General features: G+C 39.7%; 1 long non-coding RNA gene across 1 annotated transcript; it reads right to left on the bottom strand.

The window, feature by feature from the left end:
- Positions 1-251: 251 nt before the first annotated feature.
- LOC119155578 lies at positions 252-10,463 on the bottom strand. Its single transcript, XR_005106763.1, has 3 exons — positions 10,351-10,463; positions 8,839-9,005; positions 252-2,358 (listed from the first exon to the last, which is right to left on the bottom strand). It is a non-coding gene; the product is annotated as an uncharacterized LOC119155578 (long non-coding RNA).
- Between the last annotated feature and the right edge of the window lie 5,246 nt (positions 10,464-15,709).

A 15,709-nucleotide genomic window follows, 5' to 3' on the forward strand; every position in this document is an offset into this window, starting at 1 on the left:
GTGCAGGAAAAAGGGAAGATAAAAATTGTTGTAAATATTTTCAAGACTATAATTGTTCAAGATGTAAGAAACATTAGCTGTTAACACAATCGGTGGGAAGCATTATCTTTAGTGAACAAGTGTTACTTTCTGGATATGTTTATCTGAAAGAATTCTTCCTCTAAGTCACCAGGAAATATTGGCTAGCTTGTGAATCTACTAGGCACAGTAAGTAATTGAAGACATTTTAAACCAAGAAATCCCTGGTGTGAGATAAGGTTTATTCAATATTTTAGAAAAGAACTTGGTAGGCTTTACATCCATCTTGGGTGATGACAATTAGTCATGACACTACATTTATGAAAGAGCTTATATGAATACGTGAAAATACCACTAACCTCCTGAGACCAAACTAGTAAGTATAAATTGGAAAATAAACTCTTATAGTGTGTAAAGAATGAGTGATGAAGCATTACTGAATATGTTGAAATATTTTCTGTTCACTGACTACCATAAAAAGAATTACTTAATATGCTGTAGCTCCACTGAACCCATTGAAATATAGATATGTAAGAGTTATGATTATGTCCTGGGGCATAATTTCTGGAAGATCTTTTTCTTTTTTTACATGACCCATTTTCAAATATGTATCCATTTTTATTATGACAGTGATGAAAAGATAACTAACAGAGATGAAGAGCTCTTAGGTTTTTGAAGCAAACAAGATGTTATTGCGGTACATATAATTCAGTTCTCATGGTCAGAGAATAGAGGTATCTAACTAATAATGGCATTACATGTTGCAAAAATAGATCAGTGATAGGCTGAAGGGTCCAGATTCCAGGACAAACAAGAAAACCCATTAGTGTATCTTGGGTTACAAAAGTTTTAGTTGAGTTGAAGCTGCCTCATACTGATGAAGCAATATAAACTTGCTGGGTCTTTTTATCAGAAAAACAATATAATTCTGCCTTATTGCTACAACCTTTTTTCATTCCTCGAGTGCAGAGGGCTTTGACAAGGTTATGTTACAGAACAGCCTCTGTATATGGCAAACTCAGAGGAAACATGAGTCTTCTCTATTTTATACACAAGTGTATAAAGTGGCCCCCTACAAAGGAGGTCAAGTGAATTCACCTGAAAACAAGGAGGAGGGAAATAGAAGTACTTAATGTCTGCTTCCCACATAGATTTCTGCACTTGCCTGTGGCAGAGCTTATCTTTTTAGGCAAGCTATATGGGGTATTTGAATTGTGACAGCCTATGATTAGCTTTGTTCCTTTGTACTTAAAAGTTTGTAAGTTCTTGAGCTTGTAAGGACAGTAGGTTTCCTTCTTACAACACACACGCTAAACGGGCTGGGAGACCTTGTGACTGTTATGACAGCAGAATTTAGGACAGATGTTTTTATTTGGAAAGGTATGATAAATCCCTGTTCTGTGAACTTTCTCTAGAGATTGGTTAAGAATAAAGAAGCAGCGCAAAACCAATTCAGAAGGATGCTTAACAGGAAAACATTGCCTAGTAGAATGTGATGCAATATAACTGGGCAAAAAAAGTTTGAAATTTAACTTGAACATTTAGCTCAAAATATTTACCTACTGACAAAGTTTTCAGAATGTTTTCTCTAAGTATAATTTATCTGTAATGTAAATACTATCCATGTGTTTGGGAAATAGCAGATCTAATTGAGAAGTGTGTATCTAATGGTAAGTACATTATACTAATCCTCCTGTCTACTCTACTCTGCTTTATTTCAGCAGTAGCTATCAAGTAAGTAATTTTTTTTCTTTAAGGTAACATAATACTTTTTTTCATCTACAGTAGTACATATTTTTTAGCTGGTTTGGAAATTCTTGTACCATATCATGGAAGATTTCTGTCATTTTGAGTTGTAAAACAGCAAAGTCACAGATCAGCACTAGTACTTACAACCTGAAATTGCTATAGGCAGACATGTGCAAACTGCAATGATTTAATTCTATTCAGTAGCTGAAAATGAAATGTTTGGTGGTGAATCATTGGTTTGAAGGATGGTATTTTGTTACTTTCATCTACAAAGCTGTCAGTTCACACTCATGTTGGCATGGGCTGAAAAAGTGTAAGATTTGTGCTGGCCAGGTAGAAATGTGATTTCTGTTCTATTCCAGAGGGGCAAGTATTTCTCCTCCCAAATCTTAAAATAAAAAGGACAAGGACCGAAGAGATTTGAAGATTGAACTCTTCCTTTCTCCCCGTGGCCCCTCAATCAGCTTCTTACATCAAGGTTGTGGCTGACAGACAGCTCTCAGTGCTGAGTAAGTACTGCTCCGTTCTACCTGGGCTGCTTCTCTTCTAGGGTTAGATATACAACAACGTGGATGGGACCTCATCTGATGCCTGTGAAAAAAGAAAAGCGCAGTGGAGATCATGTTTTGAAGGAAAAGGAGTCTGTTGTAGGAGGTTATTTAAGAAAACAAAGCGTAAATCATAACACCTACTTGCATGGTAAGGAAGAAATGTACTCAATCATGCTATCACGGATAAACAAAGCAAGGAGGTGAAAACAGTAGGAGTGCCTGTGTGAATAACGAGAGGTTTGGATGTAGGGATGAACTAGACTATTCAGGAGCAACAAAAAGATTTCAGAGCAGCTTATTTTCTCTTGTCATCTCCAACATGCAGACAATGGAAATAATAATGGGAAATGCAAACTGTGCTGCCAAATCTCTTCTTAATTTTTATTCTTCTTGATGTTTTTAGGGAAGGGAACATCTTACACTTTCCTGGGTGTCTCAGCATCAGTTTCTGTGACAGTTTTTAAACTTCCCTTGGTAAAAACCAGTCATCTCAGTGAAGGGAGGTGAGCAAGATACAGAGGCACTAAAAGCAAAATATCAGAGCTTAACAACAGTATAATTATCTGAATTAAAAGTGATTTCTAGGTAGTCAGCGCATGAGTAATAAAGGAAATGCAAGTGTCACTATACCAGATCTGACATGCAAACATCCACCCCACCTCCTCCCGAATTGCGATCTGCTTCAGATGTCTGGCTAGCCAAGGTTTTTCTGTACAGACTTTTATCTGGCGGAAGGATGTAGAGGTGATGGCCAGCACAATTGCCTGCGAATATGATCTCATTGTATGATCTTATGTATTTAGGGAAAACTAAGGAATTAAAAAACAAACAAACATGCAACTCCTAAAACCCACATACAAATACAAAAAGAAAGGAACATCATAAACAAGTTGTTGAGATAGAAAACAAGATGCAATACACCTCCCCTCTGGCTTTCTCCAAGGCTTCTTTCACCTTTGTTCTGCTCTAGCTTTGGCATATCTAGGCCAGCATTTACTAATTACCAGCAAATGAAAAACACTTGCTGAACAGTGTTAAAGGAAGATTCTCACATTTAAAGCTTATGTTGTTCTGATGTGCTCCAGAAAAAGAGCTTACTCAGAAGAAGTTTAAAAAACAAAAAAATTCTCATTACTAGATAATTGGAGCTCAAGCTGGGTGCATTATATAATAGCACTTGCAAATCCAGCTGCGTTTTACCTATTTACCCGTCCCTCCAAGCGCAAGACACAGTAATTGTTACCACACTGTAGAAACTTGCCAAGGAAAGGTGTGGTCTATTGTTGTCAGAATTACATCAGACCTCAAACTTGTGTCCACAGTGAGGAAGTAGTTAGAACCTGTCAGTAACTACAGCAGAGAGAAAGAAGAAATTTGGAAGAAGGTAGAAGAAAAAACTCCTGAAAAGCTTACCATAAATAACTCCATTTATTTTCCCTTTTTTTATATAATCATTGAGGTTGGAAAAGACCCTTAAGATTATTTTCAGGTTACCAAAAAAGATTTGCATAAAGGTTTGTTTGGAGAACTAGAAATAGGTGAGGAGAAAGGTGCCGGCATGCCATTAGCTATTAACAATACGTAGAATATGTGTTAAAAGGAAGATTTACTAATGCTTCAGGCAAAGCTATAAAGGAGAGGAAGGTGTTTGGGAGTCAGCATGGTTCATGTGACTGGCAGTGATATGCAGTCCTCTGAAAGCTGGTCACCAGGTTAAATTCTGGCCATGCAGGGTTGGACGTTACCACTGCCAACAGGGCTGGAATTGATTCAGGCACGATATTAGATGGACACTTGATAAGTTGAGGCATATATATAACTGATGTCACTTCTGTGGCTGATAGATTCAGCCCAAATACATGAATTAGCATTTTCCATTCATGTCTGCTTTCTGAGGTGCTTGTCAAATTAGGAAATGTCACAATGCACTGAGAAAAGTTGTTTTCCTAAAGCAACTTTTGAAAAAAATTTTAAATGAGAAGTACTAGGAGCATGTTCAAAATTTTTAAAGGGGAAAAAAAAATCGCTAAGTAGTCTGCAGAAGTTATTGTAGTGCTAGTTTTATCAGTAGATTTGCAATAAATCCGTGGGCTTATATATAGAAACAGAACCGTGTTAGCATTCTGTGAGAAGGCAGCTATTTTAGTCTGTTCATCCACTGAGGAGATAAAGCAGACTGTTATGTCAGCCTTGACAGCAACTCTGAGTTTTCCTGGATATGTCTAAGAAAAGGGTTTTATAACTATCACCATATGGAGGTACATAACATGTGATGCAGCCTAAAGCTATTTCCTTTGAAAGCAGAGCTCTAGATTCCTGTAATAAAGCCATGGATGTAAAAACCTGTTGTTAACTTGACAAAACAAGGTATCTGACATAGTTAAGTTACAGCACATTTCACCAGAATAAATTTGCAATTTCCTATTAGTACCTGCAGTGGGATACAGAATAACCATGCATTTTAATTTACCAGGGATTTTTTTAGCCGAGGACCTCTAAAAAGGGCTTTAGGTAGCTCTGGTCCTGTGGGTAGCTGGTTAGTCCAGAGCCACGTGGGACTTACTGACCCAAGCAGACACTGAGGCTGTAAGACTTATTTCAAGCCTTTGTGAGGTGAGAAAGGACAAAGGTCTAGGAAAGTGTTTAAATCAAATGGTATTTGTTGAGTCCACTGGATTTTTTTGAACAGAAGAGTATGGTGTGCTGTGCTGCCCTGGGACTCTGCCAGCAACTCCAGGCACAGGGATTTTTCAGACAGAAGGGTTATGATATAGAGCGCAGATTTTCTGTTTCCTTTATGCTAGCATCCATTAAATCAGTATGTAAAGATCAAGTCGGTGATTTTAATGGAGAAGACATCTGCTATCTCTTATCTTCTCCAAAACTTCCTCCTGTGAGGGACAACTGAGAGGAACAGGCTTTACCTCTCATCGGTGCAGAAATAGCTCCACTGATTCTTTTTGCTTTATCTTTGTGTGTTGCCACCACCATTGTCCCCCCCACGCTGGGAAGCAAACTGCTGTTTGAAGTCTTCTGCCTTCTGTCAGAGGCTGCTTGAGTGGGGAGGATGCAGCACGAGGGCATGTTTTTTCCCATGTGTGTGTGCTTTTTCTGTACAATCCTGCACGTGTGCTCCTCTGCACCCTTTCTTACCTCTCGCGGCAGAAGACGAGGCAGTGTGTAGAGCAACACGCACCCACTAGTATGGATGAACTCTCTCTCTGTTTTAAACAGTGAGCAGAAGGGAAAGCAGTCTTAAAAGCAAACATTGAACCAGACTGTTGGAAAGTGTGGTGACTGTTACAGGTTACAACAAGACCAAGGATCTTAGTTACTACATGTTCTAGCCAGATCTCTATGTTTGGTTAAAATAATATACATTTATACTTACTTTGAATAAAAGACCGTAACCATAGTGGTATTTAACGTGAACGGGTGTACATGTCAGGGCTTAAATTCAGTGAAGAATGTGAGTAAAATAATTGCTGGCTCTCTTTCCTGACCAGGAGTTACTGTCTTATTAATTGTGAGACACAGGTTTACACAAGATGTTGTCCTGAGTAATAGCAGAAGTAATCACTGACATCATGCAAAATAATGCAGCAATGTTCATGAGTGGATTTTTTAATTAACAGTCTTTAGAGGATAAGAATCATGGCCATAACTTTGAAAGCATTTGCAAGTAAATGTGCTGTATACAACCAAAGAAAATCTGCTCAACCTCTGGAAGACAGCAGAAAGAAACAAGCATTAGGAACTCAGTCTAAGGAGATGGAGCATTACAGTAAAAGGGTAATCCTCCTTAAGGGGAATGCTATTTCCATTGCCACCTTGGAGGAATCATAAATGTTAGATCACCATGTATCAATCAGTAGGTTAACACCGTTTTATCAGACTAAACTATTGCTGTGAGGACTCGGGCTGTTCAGCCCAGACTTTCTGCAGAGCTGGGTGAAATAATTTTGATGGAGCATCAATTCTTGTGATTATTTGCTACTGGGGTTTTATTTATAGGCTTACAGTACTTAACGGACACATGGGGAATTCAGTGGCAGGAGGTACAGTGAATATCTACATAAACATATACACATGAATAAAATAAGTTGACAGCAGTTGACATTACGGATGATTAAGCTAGAGGTAGTAGGTAACTAATCATACCTGCTGAACAACTGTTAAGAACGGGAAATGCTTTTAATTAAAGATCATGTAGAACTGTCCCTCCTGTTGACATGGAGCAAGTCCCATCATCTACTCTATCATTCATTGGCATAAGGGGGGAAATGCACTTCTTTTAGGACAGGTTGGTACCAGCAGCCACCGGGCAGTGGCGGGCACACCATGGTCACACAGGGACACGCGTGCGGTGGGAGGCGCGGGGGCCATGGTGCCGGTGAGGCAGGCAGCGCAGCCTCCTCCATCAGTCACTCCGCTGCACAGGGAAATGTGGAATGAAGATGCCGCTAATTAAAACATAGTGGACGGGGCAGCCTGAAAGGTGTCTGCTTTCCTGTGAAACTCACATCACCACAAGGAGCTGCGTCTTCACCTGAGCAAAATGCCAGTGTTTTTAAACTTATCCGGAGTGTGAATCCTTGGCCTAGCTGCCTTCTGCTGGGGAAGTTTCCCTTCCCTGGGGGAGCTTGTTCTCCACTGCGCGATGCCAGGCACCATGGCCCCCGGCCCTGCTGAGGGGAAGGGGCAATGCCGGCCGCCCTCCCGGTGCTGGCCAGGGGGAGCTCCTGAAGGGATTTTTTCCCCCTCGGGCTGCAAGGAGATTTGGGTTAGAAAGGGCATCTGGAAGGCACCGTTTTAAAACAGAAAGTTTCTCTTCATCTTCCTTCAGGCTGCAGTCTCTGGTTGCTCCCCACAGGGCACCCAACAGCCTTTCATCAACAGTCACTTCCACCCCTTCTGGCTTAGGGTATTTTTTTCCTCATTCATTTTAGCCCCCTTCAGGGTCTCCTTCCTCCCCCAGCGCTGGCTGCACCATCCCTCCTCTTTGCCCAGGGCTGTTTTCCCACAGCCCCTGTGGCATCCATGTTCCTCCCTGCCGCAGCCTGAGCCGCCTCAGGGGACGGCCTGGCCAGAGCCATTTTGGCTGCTCAGGGGCCAGAGTCTGACACCTCCTCAGCCACGCAGACACAGACACCTGAGGGAAGAAGACAGATAATGGAGGGACAGCCGCATGCCCGGGTGGTCAAGGCAAGGTAAATTTGGGGCAGATCTGCAGTGTGGTTGACACTGGATGATATAAGTGCAAAACTGCAGCGGGCACAGGGCCAGAGGGTTTAACTGCTGCGTCGGGGTGGCAGTGGTGGGGAGCGTGCTGGAGCCGGGCTTTCTGGCAGCACCCTGTCCAAGAACAGCCTGTCATTAAATCTGAGGTAAATTAATCGTCATCATTGCACTTCTTATATGAGAGCTCATGTAGCTTGAGTCAAACCATGTTTTTTGCTACAGGTGTGTAAGAAAAGTTAGTGCTGCAATGGCCATTTGTGTCTCCATTACGGCATGTGTGTGTCTGAAAATCGGAGGGCAGAGCAAACCTCCAATTTTCCTTTCTATGTTTCCATTTATACTTTCAACTTTTAGGAGAAAGGGATTAGTAACGTGAGAGGAAGGGCAGTGTTTGCAACTCGTGTTTGTATGTCTCATGCAGATACCACAGACATACCCGTAATGGTGTGAATAATCATTTTGCGTAAAATGGTCCTACTTAACATCAAAAATCAGTCATGCTGCTGTGCTTTGCTGAGCTGGGACCTTTGCAAACGCTGCCCGAGCTTCTGCTCACTAACAAAAGGTCCTTAAATGCAAAAACTAAGAGAGGAGAGCCAGCTCCTGACTTTAAGCAAACTTTCTATTACATGAGGGAGGGAAAAGGGATTTCAGACCTAAAAATGTTCAGTTTTAACAGTTCCAGCCTCATCCAAAGCCCACCAAAATTGGTTTAATCCTAATCACAGCTCACTGAGGATCTTTACATGATACAGTACTATTTAGAATAGAGCAGCAGGAGCAAAAATTCAGTCTGAGCTAAAAGTACACAACAAACTTCTGTGTAATGTGAAAATGGGTAATAAAAGGTGCCCTAGCACACTAAACCTTTCCCCCATTTGTAATTGCATTGTGATTTTTTTTTTTCTTTTTCTTTTTCTTTTTTTTTTTAATCTTCTCGTATCCCTGTTCATATGCTATATAAATTCAGGAGCTGTAATTCACAAAAGCGGATTGAAATGTTGTGTGTGTTTGTCTTCTCCTTTGTGGAAGGAATGACAGGCCAGAGCCCAGGCCTGTAGGGATGAGAGACCCTTGCAGTAGGGAAGAAAAGAGGTCCAAAGTAGGGCATACAACAGAGAGGGAATACACAACCTGTATAAACACGTGAAGGGATAGGAGAGAACTTTGAAAATCATATACATGTAGAAATATAAATATAACCGAAACCCTAATACTGGAAGCTGGTCATAGCAGCAGCAGTCTTGCTGAAGTTTCCATTAAACCAACATGTTCTCACCTGCTTCATTTTTGGGCAGAAGTCCTGCATGACCTGTTGCTGCTTGAAGACTTAGTGTTAGAAAACCTGAGCAAAAATTCCTTTGCATCTTCTTGAAAGCATTGCAGGGAAGTAGAATAAATATACACTTCTGTTGCAAAAACTCCTTGGTTGTGGTCCTTAAAATGCTAATGAAAAAAGAAAAAAAACAACTGACAGAAAAGGTAAAATTGGAAATATGAATGACTCTTTCAGGATCCCAGCCCTAACCAGAAAAGGCTTTTCTTTTGAAATTGCTCATTCAGTACCTGGAAATGTTTATTTTAGAACTTCATCCTGCAAATGTCTAAAAGTATTAGTTTCATACTTGTGAATGGTTATTAAATTCAGTGGATGTGAGATCACAGTCTAAATTTTGCTGAATTACTTCATGTTTAGTTTACTAAAGCTAGCATGTCTAGGGTTGTCTGGTTGCTGTTGAGACAATTTACCTAGGCAAGATTATAAACCTAGCAATCAAAGCATTTGCAAAAAATTTCAAATACAACTGCTTTCAAATCTGGCGGTAGCAGACTGCCTATTTTTGCTGAAAAGATTTTGTCACAATTAAACAACTGATGCCACGTTTAAAATGGTTTAAATTGTTTAAAATCACTCCTCCAGAAAAGGGTTTCTTATATAAACATAATAGTCCAAATAATTTCTCTGTTGTGCATAGATTTCTTGCAAGGACAGGAGGAACATTGCCCCTGAATAATCATCCTGTTTATATATAGATGCTTCCCAGATTGCTCTGTAGCAGAAGCGATACACTCTGCAGAAGGAGCTAAAATGTTTCCTGAAGGCAAGGTTTACCATAGAGGGGCTATACCAGTAGGAAAGAGGCTTCTTCTAATCTGATTTTTTTTCTTCCCGAATATTAGCTTCTCTTGATAACCAAGTGACAACATCGTGTAAGAAATGGTAATGTTTAAGTGCCAGCCAGGTGATACCTGTAGTTACTGGCAACACCCAGTAATCCTGCCTTCCCTGAGGGACAGTGGGAAGGGAAAAGTAAGAGCCAGTCAGTTGTTTAGTTGGCTTCTAAATCACATGGTAAAAAGGTCAGTGTAAATTGGGCATGCACTTTGTAATTAGTTTCCAGAGATTAGCGATATGCTAATGACCCAAATTCCAAGAGTTGTTCTTAATGCACACAGAGGGCATGCAGGTGTATTGGATTCATAATCTCAGCAGTACAATAGGAAATACAGACTCTAGAAGGAAAGAAGACAGAGTTAAAGCTATTTTAAAAGAGACTCTAGTTGTGAAAGTTGAAAAGGGAATATATTAAAAGAGGAAAATTTAAAAAATTGGACAGTGTGAAAGATGTGTAAAAGACACAGGATAGCCTGAGTAAACTAAAAAGAGCAAGAAACCAAAGTCTACATGTGCATTGGCTTCTGCTTCACATATAGTCACTTAAATTGTTGAGTTTTCCTATGATAAGAAAAGCTGTATCCTAATCACTTACATCTACCATATGAAACGTACCTGGCTAGATTATCCAGGCAGTGCCTGGTGGGCACCCATAACCTTGTTGCTGAAATGGAGCACAGCATCACGTTGTTCTCTGTCAGCTCATCACCACAAGTGTTCTCCCTCCCTTTCCAAAAGGCACGGCAGGGGCAGAGAGGAAAGAAATCCCAAAGGATTAGATCAGTGTCAGAGCATTAACACTTAGTTGATGACAACTGTAGGGATTAATTCAAGCTGGTTAAATCCTTCTTAGCTAGAATAGGAACCAGCAAACCATCTGGTGGAAAGAGCAGTATGACAGGGCTAAAAGGAAATACTGTCTGAGTAGTCAAAGGAAAAATAAACCTTTCTGCAGACTTTTGGGAACTGCTGTGTTTCCTAAATGTCTGGCCACAGCAAGCGACAGTTTTGATTACAGTAGTTTAAATAAATAGTGTGGCAAAATATTGCCTTTGTGGCTCAGAAAAAAAAGATCAGATTCTAAGCTTTTAAATTTGCTACAATAATGCATAACACCTGCATAAAAAAACTATGTAAATAAAGATAATTTCTGTGAAAAAATGTTATACCATACAATCTATTTTCTTGCAAACATCTGTTCTGTTGCCAGACTATGTTATTCTATGGCTTCATTATGGAATGACCTTACAGGTGAATCTCTCTTTTCCCTGCTGTTTTCAGCAGCCCTTTCCTACTTGCCTCCTTTGAGAGAGGTGCTGTTAGTCTCTGCACACCCTCTGCTTTTCTGTGAAGCTGTATAAATGAAGTGTGTGTAATCACAAAGACAAAATACAAGTGACCCAAATTTACAGATAAGGTTAGTATCACAGCTCCTGGGGCTAGTAAGGATGGGCTGGCCTACAAAGACAAGGTGATCAGCCTCATAAACTGCTTTGAGTTTACCTCTCCAGGAATTAAGAGTGTTTGTCTCTGGAGAAGATCAGACAATGCAAATTGGATTTGTGGTGAAGTCTCTCCTCTGCAATGTCACTTGCTGATGTTTATAGTAGAAATAAGGTCTTGCTTCTGATGGGTTTAAGCTTGGTTCACTGGTTTTAGTCTCCTTATAAATGAAGGAATCTGATGAAACCTTGTAAGAGTTTAATTTACACTCTCTATTTTATGAGGTGCATGCTGCTACCATTGACTTGTATATATAATGGTAATTGGCTCACGGTGAATGCTTGGTGGTGGCTCCATGTACAGTCTCACCGGAAGGAAGTTTCCAAAGGGCATTCAGTAAATATATTTTTCATTCACTTTGATCTGTCAGTTGTTCTTCATTCACTTTGATCTGTTAGTTGTTCCCTTTTTGAATCTAGAAATTCTTTTTTTGTTTATCACAGTCTTTAAATGTAAAAGTGTTTATGCAGCTTATGCTGTTGTTCCACAGCAAGGTTTTACTAGCTTCCTAATTATAGAGAGCTTGTTTGTATATGGAAAGTTTTAATTCTGCTGCTCCCCAAATATTGCCATGCAAAGGAATTTATAGATGCAGCAGACTAGCATGTAATCTAATGTAGCAAATGGCTTTGCAAATATAAGAACTGAGCAAAAGCGTTTGATTTCCTGATAGAAAAATATTGAAGCATTGGTTCACACTCCTCTTTTGAATGTGGAAATTCTTGATGTGAAGATGGTAAACCTGAGCAAGGGAGTCCAAAGATCTGTAAGGATTATCTGGTACTTGAAATGCACCTGTCCTGTGCAGGGCTAGAGGCAAAAAAGTTCAATGTGCTTTGAGCCTATGCTGCTACCATGGGAACCGTATTTTCTCTAAAAATGCTGGCACAGACAGTAGTCCTGTTCTTGAGCCCAATGTTGCTCTCTGAATGCTGCTGGATTTGAAGAAATGTTTTCAGAATACAATGTTTCATCACTGCTTAGAAGTTTCATGGATTTTAAAAGATTGTTTTCTCTCAGTGGAGCCTAAAATAAAGATAAATTGGAAATCTTTGGATCTAGATTTGAAATAAGAGGATCAAAGGAATCAAAATATCAGCAAAGATAAAAGAGTCTGTTTGCCAGTGTCAGGTCTTACTGCTGATACTGAGGGCTCTTTCTAACCCTAGCAATATCAAGCAGGAAGCATCTGTGTGTGCTTATCAGCTTTTTTGCTACATAACATCACACATTTCTGGCCTGTGCCTTTATCAAAGATAGGGAGTAAGATGTCTCTTAACAATGTCTGTGTGTCAGAATATTGGACATACCCCAAAATCTGGAATGACTTGGTTTGTGTCTTTTAGATCAGTTTGACTAATAACATTAAAACTCTGTGAAAGGCTGAAACATCCATCCCCTTTTGTTTTGATTTTGATGATAATCTGCCAGTCTGGTCAATTGTTCTCAAAACAGCTGTGCCCTTAGCATGAAGAGTAAGTAACAGGAATGAGTTATCACAGCAAACTTACGGGAGTCCTCAAGGAAAAATATTATCCTGGAAAAATGAGTCATGAGAATACATCTTCACAAAACATCTTGATAAATCGTAAACTGTACAAGCAAGATTCCCAATACTATCAATAATTGTTTACCAATTACTGATTATTAATTTCTAGCTACCACTAAGCACAGTGCACTAAACATATCAGTTCAAGACAGAATGGTAAATGCTATATAGGTTTTTTGGGTAAATTTACATTAAATTATTATTTTTTTAATTTCACTCTGATTTTAGCCATCATAAGAATGGACATGCTGATTCAGACCAAGGTGTTATGTGGCCCACTACTTTTGACTCCAGTATTGGCTAGAAGTGGATTGATGCCAAGGAAAAAGTAAAAATTGGGTAGGTGTATCTCATACCTTTCCCTCTCCCTCTCCTCCTTTGCCTACTCCCATGTGCTCTCCCATGCCCCAGCCTTTATCAGGCAAGGCTGATGGGATTTGTCAGTTCTATAATCCCAACTGCAGCTCTTCACTAAGCAATTTGTCCAGTTGCCTTGCAATCTCATGTAAGCTTTTTGATGATTAAAACTGAAAAAGGCAACAAATGGAAAGTGTAACAAAGGTACCAAACCAAACAACAGCCATGTGAGGTCCGATTGGGTAGAACTGCACAGCCAAAAGACGAAAGGACGCAGTTTGTTACACAGCTTGTGGTAGACCTGTACAACTCTCCACCAAAGGATGCTGTAGGTGCGCAAAATTTTCATTAGTTTGAGAGCTAGCTGAACAAGTGCTTTGGAAAGAACCAACAACCTTGCTTTGTTGTGAACGTGACTTCCACTAGCTTCACTTTCTCTTCCAGTGCAAGAACCAGTTCATGAGATGAATAGCTGATTCTTACTCACCTCCTCCAGGCTATTCAAGAATACGTAAACATCTAAAATACCCCCTTTAAGTCAAATCTCTTCTGTGCTGTAGAGTTTCCACTCAAATCATTTCTCATATGGAAGTTTCATAGATTTGATAATTCTCATTGCTCTCTTAGGAACCTTTTCCTCTTCAATGTTTTTAAAAACTTCACAGAGTACTCAGTGTGAGAGAACCCTAGGTGTATGTAATGGCACAATGTTATTTTCCATTTCACGATGTATTGCTTTTGTGATAACTCCTGAGACTTGGCTATCCTTTTTGACAACTGCCCACCACTGAGTTGGTGATTTTTTGAAAGCCTTCATCTAAACCCTAGTTCTTTCTGAGGTCATTTTCCTGTAGCTGTTCAAAATATTGATTTAATAATTTCAAAACTAGTGAATAGTGTTTTTCATTAAAGCTATGTACAAGATCATACTTGTGTATGAATGCTGAGTTTAATTAGCTTTAATAATTTGAGTGATTTTAATCTGCATCTTTAGGCATCTTAATATCTTTTTCACATTTTGGCCTGACATGAGTGTTAAATATCTTGTTGTGGCAGTTTGGGGTCACCGTAATCATAGCTGTGTAACAAGATATGTGAAACGGAGCTATACCATCTGCAATTACACACGCTTGAAATGGATCATTAATGACATACCTTCAAGCTATTGAAAATATGTTCATATGCTTTCGATTAATCATAGAAATCTGAAACTGAAAAGCAGTATTAGCATTTCTGGTTTTGTCATTCTGTCACTATAGGATTGATCACAGCTTCCTTTTGCTTCAGCCTGACTAATTAACCCAAGGGCTGGATCTCTTTTTCCCTTAGCAAAAACTTCCTCAGTGGTCTCAGGCCTTTGGCAAGGCCTTAAGTCAAAAGAGATACTCACTTTTCAGTGTTTAAAGGATGCATTTCAAGATGAAGTGGACCAATGAAAACAGTCCAGAGGTGAGCGACGAGAGTTATTAGTGATACAGAGAATAAAGTGTATGAGGCAATTTGAAAGCATGAGGGTTGTGTTGCTTAAGGAAAAGGAGATTGAAGAAGAAGGTATGTGTTCAAGGACTAAAAAGCTGCTGTAAAGGCAAGGGTACTATGTTTCCCATGCCCATTAAGTCTATAACACATAGCATCAAAAGAAAAAAAAGAGTTTGCGGTAGATTTTCTGGGAAACTGCCATGTCTCCACCACAGAGGTCTTGAAACAAAGGCCTGTTGTTGCTGTTACGAGGCCAGTCAGCAGCTGAAGAATGAGTAATGTAGTTACAGCCTCAGCAGCACCTGGGAGTCAAGAACACCTGCCTCTCCCAGAAACAGAACCAAATAAGACCCTGTTGATGCTTTCACTTGGTGGGAGTGTGTGCAGTTCTTTGGTTCTTGTTGCTGTTGAGTCTTGCTTGTGTGAAAGGCAAGGGATGAGTTGGTTGTGAGGAGTTTCTTGCAGCTTGACAAGCTGGGTGCCCATTTGTAGTCCCTGAAGGAATGCAGTGGAAGTGATGCCTCCAGGACTGCTGCTCCAGGTGAAGCTCTCGCTGTAAAAGATCTTTAAAATGGCCTTCTTAGTGAGAAAGGGATGAATTTAAATTGTTTTTGATATTATGGTGTGCTTCTTCAGGCTTTCAGTATTGAATGCTAGGTGAAGTTGATCCAATTTTGGGTATGAGTGTACCTTCTTTGATTCTTCTTAGATTCTTCTCAGTCCTACCTATAGCTGGCATAAGTAGTCAAATAATAGTTTACAAGATGATTTATAGAGGAAAAAAAATTATGTAGCTGGACTTAACTGTCTGGTAAGAACATCGTTATTTTAGGCATGTTTTTTCACTTTATTCTTTGTATTATAATTCCTTTATTTCAAATGGTTCGAATTCCCTGAACTTTTTTAAATATGTGATTTACAGATTGTTCTACAATTCTTGTGGTACTTTGTTCTTTACCAGCTTGATGTTGTTAAAGCCAGTAGCAAAATCTCTTGAGAAGCTGGAAAAAAATTTAGGGCAAGCCAGCTCAAATTAATTTCACTGTCTGGAGCACAGTGTTTTAAGTATGTAAATAATCTAATGCT

The sequence above is a fragment of the Falco rusticolus genome, chromosome 11, assembly GCF_015220075.1.
Source record: "Falco rusticolus isolate bFalRus1 chromosome 11, bFalRus1.pri, whole genome shotgun sequence".
NCBI classification, from domain to species: domain Eukaryota; kingdom Metazoa; phylum Chordata; class Aves; order Falconiformes; family Falconidae; genus Falco; species Falco rusticolus.